The 12679-nt window shown below is 36.9% G+C and overlaps 1 non-coding gene across 1 annotated transcript; it reads left to right on the forward strand.

Moving 5' to 3' along the window:
* The first annotated feature begins 5098 nt into the window (after positions 1-5098).
* On the forward strand, positions 5099-5201 carry LOC131840047 (U6 spliceosomal RNA). The gene has a single exon (XR_009357162.1). It is a non-coding gene; the product is annotated as a U6 spliceosomal RNA (small nuclear RNA).
* The last annotated feature ends 7478 nt before the right edge of the window (positions 5202-12679 follow it).

Genomic DNA, 12679 nt, shown 5'->3' on the forward strand with positions numbered 1-12679 from the left:
AAAACCCAGTTCCTTGGACCTTAAATGAACAAAATGGAAATGTATGAAGAAAATATTTTTGGATGTAGAACTATTCAACCAAAACAGAAGTACCTTAATTTCCCGGGAGTCTGGGAAGTATATGTGGAACTGAATTTACAACGACTGATGCATGGAACATGGAGTCGCTGCTATTGGTAGGAAGCCTTGGTCAATACTTAGCAAGCTGCACATGCCTGGGAAACAACAAGGACTTCAATCAAACCATGTGCCCAAGTGGGGAAAGGGGAGAAAATGAAGGCATCTAGGTCAATAGAAAACTGCGTATCACGAAGAATACTTGCCTCTGAGGGGCCTGCGTGGCTCAGTTGGTTAAGCATTTTTGCTTGGCTCAGGTCACGATCCCAGGGTCCTGGGATAGAGCCCCATGTGCGCTCCCTGTTCAGTAGGGAGTCCGCCCTTCCCTCTCTCTGTTCCTTGTGTTTTCTCTCTTTCTCAAATAAATAAAATCTTAAAAAAAAAAAAAAAACAACACTTGCCTCCAAAATATTATGTTATCATACACACACACACACACACACACACACACTTTTTAAAACCCTCAAATAGAAATGCCAGTGATCTCACTAGAATGACACTACAGGGCTGCTCTTGTCATCATGCTTCTCTTTCCTTGCTTCCTTTCCCACTTCTGCCAGCCTGTTTCCCACAGATGATCCCGCTCATTCCACCTCCGAAAATCTCAGTCCTGCTCATTTCAGGACTGCCATTTAGCCAGCCTTACAAGAGGACCACAGGGGGACCTAGGGTCTGGGTCCTGGTGTCGGATACAGAGTCTCCCATCCAGAAACTTGCTTTAAGGATTTATCTGGGATTTACGAATCTCTTCCTAGAATTAGGGAGAATTAACTTCCAGTACCTTCAATCCTGATGATGTCTTCAAAATATTATAGCTCCCATTCCCTACTAAAAATTGATAGTTTGGGGAGTGTGCCTCAGTTCTAATACCCATGTTCTAGCTAAACAATCTGATGAGTATTATATATATATCCCTTTTGAAAGATGGAGCGTTTTGCCTGAAATTTCTCCTAAGTGTTAAGCTCCTGTTACCTATGAGCGACCTTCCAAACTACATAAATCTAAGTTTCTTGAGAGCTAGGACTGTATCTGGTTGGTTTTTGCTAAAACACCAGAGCCTTAGACAGAGCTCAATTAATATGTTATAAACAAGTGCATGAATGGTGATTACTTCCTTGCCTGGTATCCTCACTCTGTTCCACCCAGTGTTGGGATGGTCTCGGAGTTACGATGGATCTTCTACTGCCCATTGTGCACCCAGACAGACCTGACTATAGTCCTTGAAGCTATGTCTGCCTCGGAGCTGTCTTCTGTCCCCATGGAAGCGGGGTGCACCACCGTCTGGGCATGGGGATGTGTGCACCAACCTGGAAGCTCTCCAAAATTCATCCTCGTGGATTTTTACGGAGGCTGCAATACACAGGCATGATTCGGTAAATCACTGGCCTTGGGTGATTAATTTTCAGCCACCTTCTACTCCTGGAGATAGTGGGACTGAAAGTTCCAACCCTCTAACATTGGTTGTTTCCCCCTGGAAACCATCATCAGGAGCTTATTTTTAATGCAATACAAATAATTTTATTTAAAAATGACATATTTTGGAATTATTATCTTTAATTTGTGTGGTTATAAAAAGAACATGCAACATCATTTAACACAGTTGCTGTGAGTCGATGTTTAAGAATCCTTGACATATTAATTTCCCCAAATGTCAATTGCATAAAAGAGATACTTGGACCCAGAAGGCTTTTTCTTTTTTTTTTTTTTTTTTACTTTATTGTAGTTATTGATAGTATTGTATTTTTTATTTGAGAATAGTTAACACATAATGTTACATTAGTTTCAGATTTACAACTAAGTGATTTTATAATTTTATACATTATAGCACAAATGTAGCTACCATCTGTCCTATTATATCACTATTACAATATCATTAACTGTATTCCCAATGCTCTGCTTTTTATTCCTGTGACTTACTCATTCCATAACTGGAAGCCTATATCTCCTTCTCTTCTCTCACCCATTTCGCTCACTCCCCATGCATCCCTTTCTCTCTGGCAACAACGTTTGTTCTCTAAAGTTCTGTTTCTGCTTTTTATTTATTCTTCTTTTTAAAGATTCCATTTATGAGTGGAATCATGTGATATTTCACTTAGCATGAAACCCTCTAGGTCCATTCTTGTTGTCACAAATGGCTCAGTTTCATCCTTTTAATGGCTGTGTAATATTCCATTATATATTTTATATGTTTTATATATATGTATATATACATATATAGGTATATATAGCATTTTCCTTGTCCGTTGTCTACTAATGGACATTTAGGTCTCTTCCATGTCTTGGCTTTTGTAAACAATGCTGCGATAAACAGAGGGGTGCATATATCTTTTCCAGTTAGTGTTTTCATTTTCCCTGGGTAAATACCAAGTAATGGAATTATTGGGTCATATGGAATTTCTATTTTTAATTTTTGGAGGAACTTCCATACTGTTTTCTACAGTGGCTGTCACAATTACATTCCTACCAGCAGTGCCCTAGGGTCCTTTTTCTCCACATCCTTGCCAACACTTCTTTCTTGTCTTCTTTTTTTTTTTTTAAGATTTATTTTATTTATTTATTTGACAGACAGAGATCACAAGTTGCAAGAGGCAGGCAGAGAGAGAGGAGAAAGCAAGCTTCCTGCAGAGCAGAGAGCCTGATGCGGGACTTGATTCCAGGACCCTGGGATCATGACCTGAGCTGAAAGCAGCGGCTTAATCCACTGAACCACCCAGGCGCCCCTCTTTCTTGTCTTCTTGACTTTAGGCACTCTAACAGGTATAGGGTGATATGCCATTGTGGTTTTGATTTCTATTTCCCAGATGATTGGTGAGGTTGAGCATTTTTTCACATTGTCTGTTGGACATCTGGATATCTTCTTTAGAAAAATGTCTATTCAGGTCCTCTGGCCATTTTTTTCAGATTATGGGGGGGGGGGTGTTCAGCTGTGTAAATTCTTTAAATATTTTGGATATCAATCCCTTATCAGATATATCATTTTCAAATATCTTCTGTCATTCAATAGGTTATACTTCTGTTTTGTTGATGGTTTCCTTTGCTATGCAAAAGCTTGTTATTTTGATGTAGTTCCAATGGTTTATTTTTGTTTTTGTTTCCCTTGCCTTAGGAGATATATCTAGAAAAAGCTGCTATGGCTGATGCCAGAGAAATTGCTACCTGCGTTTTCTTCTAGGATTTCTATGGTTTCAGGCATCACATTTAGATCTTTAATCCATTTTGAGTTTATTTTTGTGTACGGTTTTAGAAAGTAGTTTAGTTTTATTCTTTCTCATGTACTTGTCTAGTTTTTCCAACAGCACCATTTATTGAAAAGACTGTCTTTTCCCCATTTTATGTTCTTGCCTCCTTTTTCATAGATTAATTGGCCATATAAATGTGGATTTATGTCTTCCCAGACATAAATGTCTATGTCTATTCTGTTCTTCTGATCTGTGTGTCTGTTTTTGTGCCTGGACCATATTGTTTTGATAACTACAGCTTTGTTGTATATCTTGAAATCTGTAATTGTGATATCTCCAACTTTGTTCTTTCTCAGGATTGCTTTGGCTATTTGGGTTCCTGTGATTCCAAACAAATTCAGTATTATTTGTTCTAGTTTTGTGAAAAAATGCTGTTGATATTTTGATAGGGATTGCATTGAATCTGCATATTGTTCTAAGTAATATGGACATTTTGACATTAATTCTTCCAATTCATAAGCATAGAATATCTATTTATTTGTATCGTCTTCAGTTTCTTTCATCAATATTTTATGGTTTTCAAAGTACAGGTCTCTCACCTCCTTGGTTAAGTTTATTTCCAAGTATTTCATTCTTTCTGCTGTAATTGTAAATGGGATTGCTTTTTCAATTTCTCTTCTGGCAACTTTATTGTTAGTATATACAAACATTACCAATTTCTGGGTACTAATTTTTTGTCCTGCCGCTTAATAAATTTGTTTATTACTTCTACTAGTTTTTTGGTGGAAACTTTAGAATTTTCTCTTTTCCATGTTATCTGCAAATAGTGACAGTTTAACGTCTATCAATACAGATGCCTCTTTTCCTTTTTCTTGTCTGATTGACTATGGCTAGGACTTCTAGTGCTATGTGAATAAAAGTGATGAGTGTGAACTTCCTTGTTTTGTTTCTGACCCTACAGAAAAAACTCTCAGTTTTCCACCATTGAGAACGATGTTGGCTATGGGTTTTTCATATATGACCTTTATTATGTTAACATATGTTCCCACTAACCCTGTTTTGTTGAGAGTTTTTATCATGAATGGATGTTGAATCATGCCAAACACTTCTTCTGCATCTATTGAAATGATCATATTTTATCCTTCATTTTGTTCATGTGGTGTATGATGTTGATTGATTTGCAAATATTGAATCATCCTTGCATCCCAGGAATAAATCTCACCTGATCATGATAAATCATTTTTAATATATTGTTTTATGCATTTTACTAATATTTTGTTGAGGATTTTTGCTTCTATGTTCATCAGGGATATTGGCCTGTAGTTTTCTTTTTTTGTAGTGTCTTTGGTTTTGGTATCAGGATAATGCTGGCTTCATAGAATGAATTTGGAGACCTTCCTTTCTCTTCTATTTTTTGGAATAGTTTGAAAAGAATAGGTATTAACTCTTCTTTAAATGTCTGGTAGAATTCAGTTGTGAATCCCTCTGATCCTGGACATATTTTTTTATAGTTTTTATTTTTATTATTACCTATTCAATTTTGTTACTTGTAATCCATCTGTTCAGATTTTCTATTTCTTTTTTATTCAGTTTTGAAAGATTTTAGGGGCATCTGGGTGTCTCAGTGAGGTAAGCATTGCCTTCAGCTATGGTCATGATCCTGGGGTCTTGGGATTGAGCCCCACATCAGGCTCTCTGCTCAGCAGGAACATGTTTCTCCCTCTCCCTAACCCCAGCGTGCTTTCTTTCTCTCTCTCTCTCAAATACATAAATGAAATCTTAGGGGGAAAAAAAAGGATGTTTGCATGTTTCATGCTCACTACTAAAATTAGAATGACCAAGAGAAGATTAGCATGGTCCCTGCACAGAGATAACAAACAAATCCACAAAAGACTGTATTTTTCTAAGAATTTACCCATTTCTTCTAGGTTGTCCAGTTTGTTGGCATATAAATTTTTTATTAATTATTTTAATTAACATATAATGTATTATTTGCCCCAGGGTTATAGGTCTGTGAATCGTGAGGCTTACACATTTTACAGCGCTCACCATATCACATACCCTCCCCAATGTACAAAACCCAACCACTATCTCCACACACCTCCTCCCCCCAGCAACCCTGTTTGTTTTGTGAGATTAAGAGTCTCTTATGGTTTGTTTCCCTCCCAATCCCATCTTGTTTCATTTTTTCCTTCCCTATCCCCAAACCCCCCACTCTGCCTCTCAAATTCCTTATACCAGGGAGATCATATGATAATTGTCTTTCTTTGATTGACTTTGCTTGGCATAATACCCTCTAGTTCCATCCACGTTGTTGCAAATGGCAAGCTTTCATTTCTTTTGATGGCTGCATAGTATATATATATATATATATATATATATATATCTATATATATCTCACATCTTCTTTATCTTCTTTATCTATTCATCTGTTGATGGACATCTAGGTTCTTTCCATATTTTGGCTATTGTGACATTGCTGCTATAAACATTGTTGTGCACATTGTTGGCATATAGTTTTTTAATGACATTCTCTTAAAATCTCTTATATTTCTGGGATGTCTTTTGTTACTTCTTTTCATTCTGATTTTATTTTGGTCCTCTCTCCTTTTATTCTCGATAAATCTAATTAAAGGTTTGTCTATTCTGTTTATCTTTTCAAAGAACCAGTTCTGGCTTTTATTGATTTTTTTCTATTTTTTAACATCATTTCTTTATTGCCCTGGTCTTCATTATTTCCTTTCTTCTACTCATCCTGGGTTTTATTTTTTCATCTTTTTTCAGTACCTTTCAGTGTAATGTTAGGGTTTTTATTTGAGTTTTTTCTTATTTCTTGAGGTAGGCCTGTGTTGCTATATACTTCCCTCTTAGAACTGCTTTTGCTGTGTCCCAGAGATTTTGGACTGTTTTTTATTTATTTATTTATTTATTTTTTGGTTGGGGGGAGTTTATTTTCATTTGTCTCCATGTATTTTTTTGCTTTCTTTTTTCATTGCTTCATTGGCCCATGGTTGTTTAATATCATGTTGTTTAGTCTCCATGTGTTTGTGGTTTTTTCCAGTTTTTTCTTACAATTTATTTCTAGTTTCATACCGTTGTGGTTAAAGAAAGATGCACGGTTTAATTTCAGTCTTCTTAAATTTTTGAGACTTGTTTTATGGCCTAATATGTGATCTATTCTGGAGAATGTCCCATGTTTACTTGAAAAGAATGTGTATTCTGTTTTTTTTGTTTTTAATGGAGTATTCTGTATATTTCTGTTATGCTGGCCTGCTCCTATGTGTCCTTCAAAGACATTGTTTCCTTATTAATTTTCTGTCTGGATGATCTACTATTGTTGTAAGTGGAGTGTTAAATTCCCCTACTATTGTTGTATTACCATCAATTTTTCTCTTTATGTCTATTAATATTTGCTTCATGTATTTGGGTACAAAGATGTTTGCAATCACTTTATCCTCTTAATTGACTGAACCTTTTATCAGTATGTCATACCCTTCTTTGTCCCTTGTTACAGTCTTTATTTTCAAGTCTATTTTGTCTGATGAATGTATTGCCACCCCAGCTTTCTCCGGCTTCGATTCGCAAGGCAAATGTTTTTCTATCCCTTCACTTTCAGTCTGTATGCATCTTTGGGTCTGAAATTAGTGTCTTTTTACAACAGATAGATAAGTTGTGGTTTTCTCTTTTTTTCTTTTTTTTTTTTTTTTTAATATCCATTCCACCACGCCATGTCTTTTGATTGGAGCATTTAGGCCATTTACATTTCAATTAATTACTGATAAGTATGTACTTATTGCCATTTTTAAAATGTATCTTCTTGTTTTTATAGTTCTTCTTTGTTCCCTTTTTTCTTCCCTTACTCTATTTCTTTGTGGTCATCAAGTATCTATAGTGTTCTGTTAGGCTCTTTCTCATTATTTTTTGTGTATTTGTCATAGGTTTTGGAGTTGTGGTGACCATGATGTTCAAATATAACATCTTAAGTAAATAACATATTATATTACTTTGATGATCATTTAAGTACAATCACATTCTAAAATAAGAAAACAAAAATTTAAAAAAAAAAACAGAAAAAAGAAAAAAAATCTTTCTTTTTATTTCTCCTCCTCTCTTCCCTTCTCCACATTTTAAGTACATTGTCATATTTTACATCTTTTTATTCATATTTTTCTTATGTCTGAATATGGCCATTTCTTTTCCATTTAAAGAAGTCCCTTTAACATTTCTTGTACAGCTAGCTTGGTGGTGATAGACTCCTTTATCTTTTGTCTGTCTAGCAAGTTCTTTAGCTCTCCTTCGTAGCTGAATGATAACCTTGCTGGATAGAGTATTCTTGGTTGTAGGTTTTTTTTTCCTTTCAGCACTTTGAATATATTGTTCAACTCCCTTCTGGCTTACAAAATTTTGCTGAAAAATCAGCTGACAGCCTTATTGTTTTCCCCTTGTAGGCAACTTTTTGTTTCTCCCTTGCTGTTTTTATGATTTGTTCTTTATCTTGAACTATTGACATTTTAATTATTGCTTGCCAGGGTTTGGACCTCCTTGCGTTCATCTTGTTTGGAATTCTCTGTTATTCTTGGACTTGAATGTCTGTTTCCCTCCCTAGGTCAGGAGGGGACGCTTCAAATGAGCTTTCCACAACTTTCTCTCTCTCTTCTGGGACCCTTATAATGTGAAAGTTTGTTCACTTGATGTTGTCCAAATAATGTCTGGCCTAATTTTTAAAATTCTTTTCTCTTTTTGCCATCTAACTTGTGTGTTATCCATTACCCTGTCTTCCAGATTGTTGATCCATTCTTCTGCATCCTGTAATCTACTCCTGATTCCCTCTAGTGTGTTTTTCATTTCAGCTATTATATTCTTCAACTCTGATCATTTTTGGATTTTTTTAAATATTTTCTCTTTATTGAAGGTCTCACTGAGTCCTTCCACTTTTTTCCCAGCCCAGTGAGTGAGTATCTTTATGATCATTACTTTAAATTATTTATTAGCCATATTACTTATCTCTGTTCCACTTAGTTCTTTTTCTGCAGTTTTTCCTTATTCTTTCTTTAGGAACATGTTCTTCTGTTTCCCATTTTACTTGACTCTCTTTGTTTCTACAGATTAGGTGAAAAGGCTACTTCTCCTAAATTTGAAGGAGTGACCTTGTGTATCGTGTTCCCTGTGCAGCCTGTGTATGCTTGATGACTTTTGCTGGCTGCCTGGACTTGTAGCTATATATGTTAATTATTCTTTTAAACCATGTTTTTTTACAGAAAGAATAAAGAAAAATAAGTAATGATGATGTTGATAAAAAAAAAAGAAGAAAAAAAATTTTTTAAAGAAAAGAAAGAAGAAAAAGAGAATAAGAACAAAAATAACAAAACAAAACAAAAAAGACAAATTTTTAAAGTAAAAAAGTTAGCAAGTTGAATAAAAATAAAATTTAAAAAAATTTTAAAAGGCCACAAAACCACAGCCTGTTTTTTGTACACCACAAGGTGGCTGAGGTGAGCTTGTGGACCCTGGTATTGCTGAGGTTACAAGTGCTCTGAAAGCTGGACCTCACTTTGGTCTGCACTTTTTAGGTGGATGAGGAAAGAGCATTCTCACAGTTCTTCAGCCCTTTTAAGCCTCAGCTTTCTTTCTGTGCCTCATTACAACTGGTGCTGGTGTGGACTTAAGGACCCTAGGGTTGCTGAGGTTACAAGCTCTCTGTAATGAATGGACCCACCAGTTATGGTGTCCTGACCGGCCCGTTAGTTCCTCAGGACCCTCCAATTACAGAGTCTGAATCTGCCTTTTATGGCAACCAGACCTGCACCTTATGGTGTCCAGACCCTGCTCCGGTCTTTGCTTTTAAGATGGATGGGAGAAAATGTTCTTGCAGTTCCTGGGGGATTCTAAACCATGGCTCTTTTTTCTGGGTCCCAGCACAGCTAGAGCTGTTGTGGGCTTATGGACCCCGGGCTTGCCAAAGTCGCAAAATTTCTTTGCCAATCTGACCCACCAGTTATGGCATCAGGACCCACTAATTATGGCATCCCAGCCAATGCCTTATGATGTTCAGACCCTGCTCCATTCTAGGCTTATAAAGTGGCCTGGGAAGAGCTCCTTGGACACAGTTCCTTGGACCTTTTAAATCCCAGGTTCTTTTCTATGCCCCAGCGCAGTTAGTGCTGATGTGGGCTTGTGGACCCTGGGCTCACTGAAGTCCCAAGTTCCCTGATACAGGCAGACCTGCCCCTTCCGGTGTCCAGACCCTGCTCCTATCTACGTGGGGTGAGCATATAAACCATATCCCTCTGACCTAGAAAGCTTTCCCACAGCAGAGTTCTAGTGCTTTTATATGCTAGTTGCTTTTATATGCCAGTTGCTCTTTTAAACCAGGCCTTTTCGTCCTGTGCCCAAGGACAGAGGGGTCTATTCCCAAGTCCTCAGTACTGTTTCTCCCCCACTGCATTTGCAGCCCCAGGGGTGGGAGTTCCCTTTGTGGCTGGGTCTCCATCTCTCTTGCTGTTCCACTTGCCATTCTCTTACCTTTGGTTGCCCCAGATCTCTTGAGTCAGTCCTTACTTCTTCAGGAGTAACTGTCCTATTAATAGGTGTAGTTTGGTGTGTGCCCTGAGGGAGGTGAGTTCAGAGTCTTCCCACATAGACATCTGGAACCAGAACTTCCTAAGGGACTGGAAGGCACCACCTCATTAACTTAACCAAGGTATGGTTGAAAGGGGCTGATTTGGAATAACAAAAGACACACATTTCCTCTTTTTGGCTCTGGAGCTATTTCAGGAATTGGAAAAGATGTCCCTAAAGCTCTTAGCATTTAAGAAATTACAAAGATTTTAGGAGGTGTGTGGCACAAACCACAGACAAGAGCAAATATATATTTATTATACATGTCAACATCACAGGAACACACACAACAGAAGTTGTTTTGTCCAGAATATTGAGGAGGAAATTCACAGTGGGTAGAAGATGATGAAAATAAAGTCTCCCCCAACACTAAGGTCCTATACTTAAAAAAGAAGAAAGAGGAGGAGGAGGAGGAGAAATGTGAAAGTTTGGATAACATGTTTCAGGATGAAGCGATTGATCTAACAACTTTTGTTACAAATATATAGAAGTAAGGGTACATGTGCCCCCTGAGATAGCCCATCTCTTCGGTGATTTCCCTGCCAGCACTGTATGACCTGAATCTAATCAAGAAATAACAGATAAGCCCCCAACTGAGAGATATCTACAAAATAACTGGCCTATGATTTTCAGAAACGTCAAGGTCAAAAAGCAATATGGACACTAAGATGTTCCAATTTAAAGAGACTAAAAGAAACTTGATGACTAAATGCAAATGGTGATGCTGGAAAATAGCCAGAAAGGAAATTATAGGAAAGGCTGATGAAATTTGTTAATGGACTATGCGTAAGATAATAGTATTCTATAAATGTTAGATTTCTTGATATCAGTAATTGTATTGTGGTTCTATAAAAGAATGTCCTTGTCTTTAAGACATAAATTCTTAAGTATTTAACAGTAAAGTGTGTTAATTAAACAAGGAGGCCATTTGACTGAGATGGTTCTAGTACCTTACCAGCCTACATAAGCAAGCCAAAACCTAAGCATTTAAAGACCTCAATGTTAAGAAATCAAAACCTAAAGACAACCAATCACAAGCAGCCAATTAGCCTTCCCTAAATGAGACAAATGTTTGAGCTACAGCCAATTAAATAATGTCTTGCTTTGCTTCCACTTTTTCCTCTACAAAAATCTTCCCCTTGGTTCCTGTCAGTGGCACAAGCTCTTCCAATCACTTCCAGGCTGCTGCTGCCTGATTTGAATTTATTTTTGCTCAAATAAACTCTTGGAAATTTTAATATGCCTCAGTTTATTTTTTCATCAGGAGAAAATGTTTGCAATTCGTTCTCGAGTGGTTTAGAGAAATATGAGAGAATAATCGATCAAGCAGGGCAAAATCTCGAAATCTAAACCTATGTGCTATTTAATGTGGATACAGGATATGAGAGTTCCTTGGACGCATGCATGTTCCTTGTACAAACTTGCAACATTTCTGTAAGTTTAAAATTTTATCTAAATAAAAGTTGTCAAAAATATGAAACAATTGAGTTTTGTTCACTTTTGTAAGGGTATTGAGGGTAAAAGAAAACTGACAAGTTAACATGTTAAAACCATTTTGAATTGCCAAATTTGGGGGTCTTTATCAAACAATACTCCTTTGGATAACAAGAACTTCTGAAGTCAAATACCCCCATTAAGTTGACACTGGTCCCAAGCTGTTAAATGAGAGCGAAATAGGAAATACTAAGTGCCATTTCAAAACCTTTAGGCTGGTGACAAAATATATGATTTCCCCCTGGACAATAACCTCTAGCAATGACTTCAACCTATGCTCCAAAAGTAGCTGTAGAAAATTAGTCCAGAATGTTTAGAATTTATGCCAGAAAATGGAAAAAAAATGTTTCCTTAAAAAGCTGCTTATTTAAAACATTAATAAAAATTATCTTTCACTTTGTTGGATACCCTATGAATTAGTCTTTGCAAATGTCAGTAGAGCATAAGAGCCAACATGCCTTGAGAAGTTGCCATCAGAGGCACTTGGAAACAGAAAACCGAGGAATAGAGAGGTAAAATACCTTGCCCAAGGTCAAACATTAACGACCGAGTAGTACTAGGTGTCTCTCTCAAGAGCGTGTGCTCTATAGTCATTAATCAATCTGCTTCTAAAGCAGTATGGTTCATGAATCCATTCCATATTTTAGGGAGTATCTCAGTTTCACTGTTGTCCAAGCCCTGTAAGAGTGATGTCATCTCCTTTTTTACCTATGAAGGAGATGAGACTGAGAACTAACATAATTTGTTCAAATTCACAAAAACTAGGAACAGATGAAGGCAAAACTTCAACACAGTTACGTGCAATTTAAAAACCCTTATCCCTTGTACCCATCAAGATAGCAGAAATAGATGGCATTTTGAAGAATTGGGTATCATCAAGAAAATGATACCTGAGGGAACTCCAAGCTTTAAAATAACTAATATTAAATTATCACATGGGAACTTTCCTAAAACAGCTCCCAAGGTAAAAGATGATTTTTTTTTTAACTGACTTTAAACATTGTCGGGAAAGAGTGTTTTCATTTTAATCCAAAAATGTACACACACTCACATGTCGGACCTCTTGTCTTTCACTCTTCCACTTTATTTTCAGTCTTTTCTCTTCCTGTCCTCCATCCCTCCCTCCCCTCCCTCTCACTGGTTCTGTCCCCATCTCTCTGTCCCTCCCTTCTTTCCCTTTCTCTCTTCCTCCTCCTTGAAATTCTGGTTATATAAAATTCTGGTTATATAAAAAGGTTACAAAGGTTCCTGCTTCCCCCTAGTGTTAAGTG

This window comes from Mustela lutreola, chromosome 8 (assembly GCF_030435805.1).
Source record: "Mustela lutreola isolate mMusLut2 chromosome 8, mMusLut2.pri, whole genome shotgun sequence".
NCBI lineage: Eukaryota > Metazoa > Chordata > Mammalia > Carnivora > Mustelidae > Mustela > Mustela lutreola.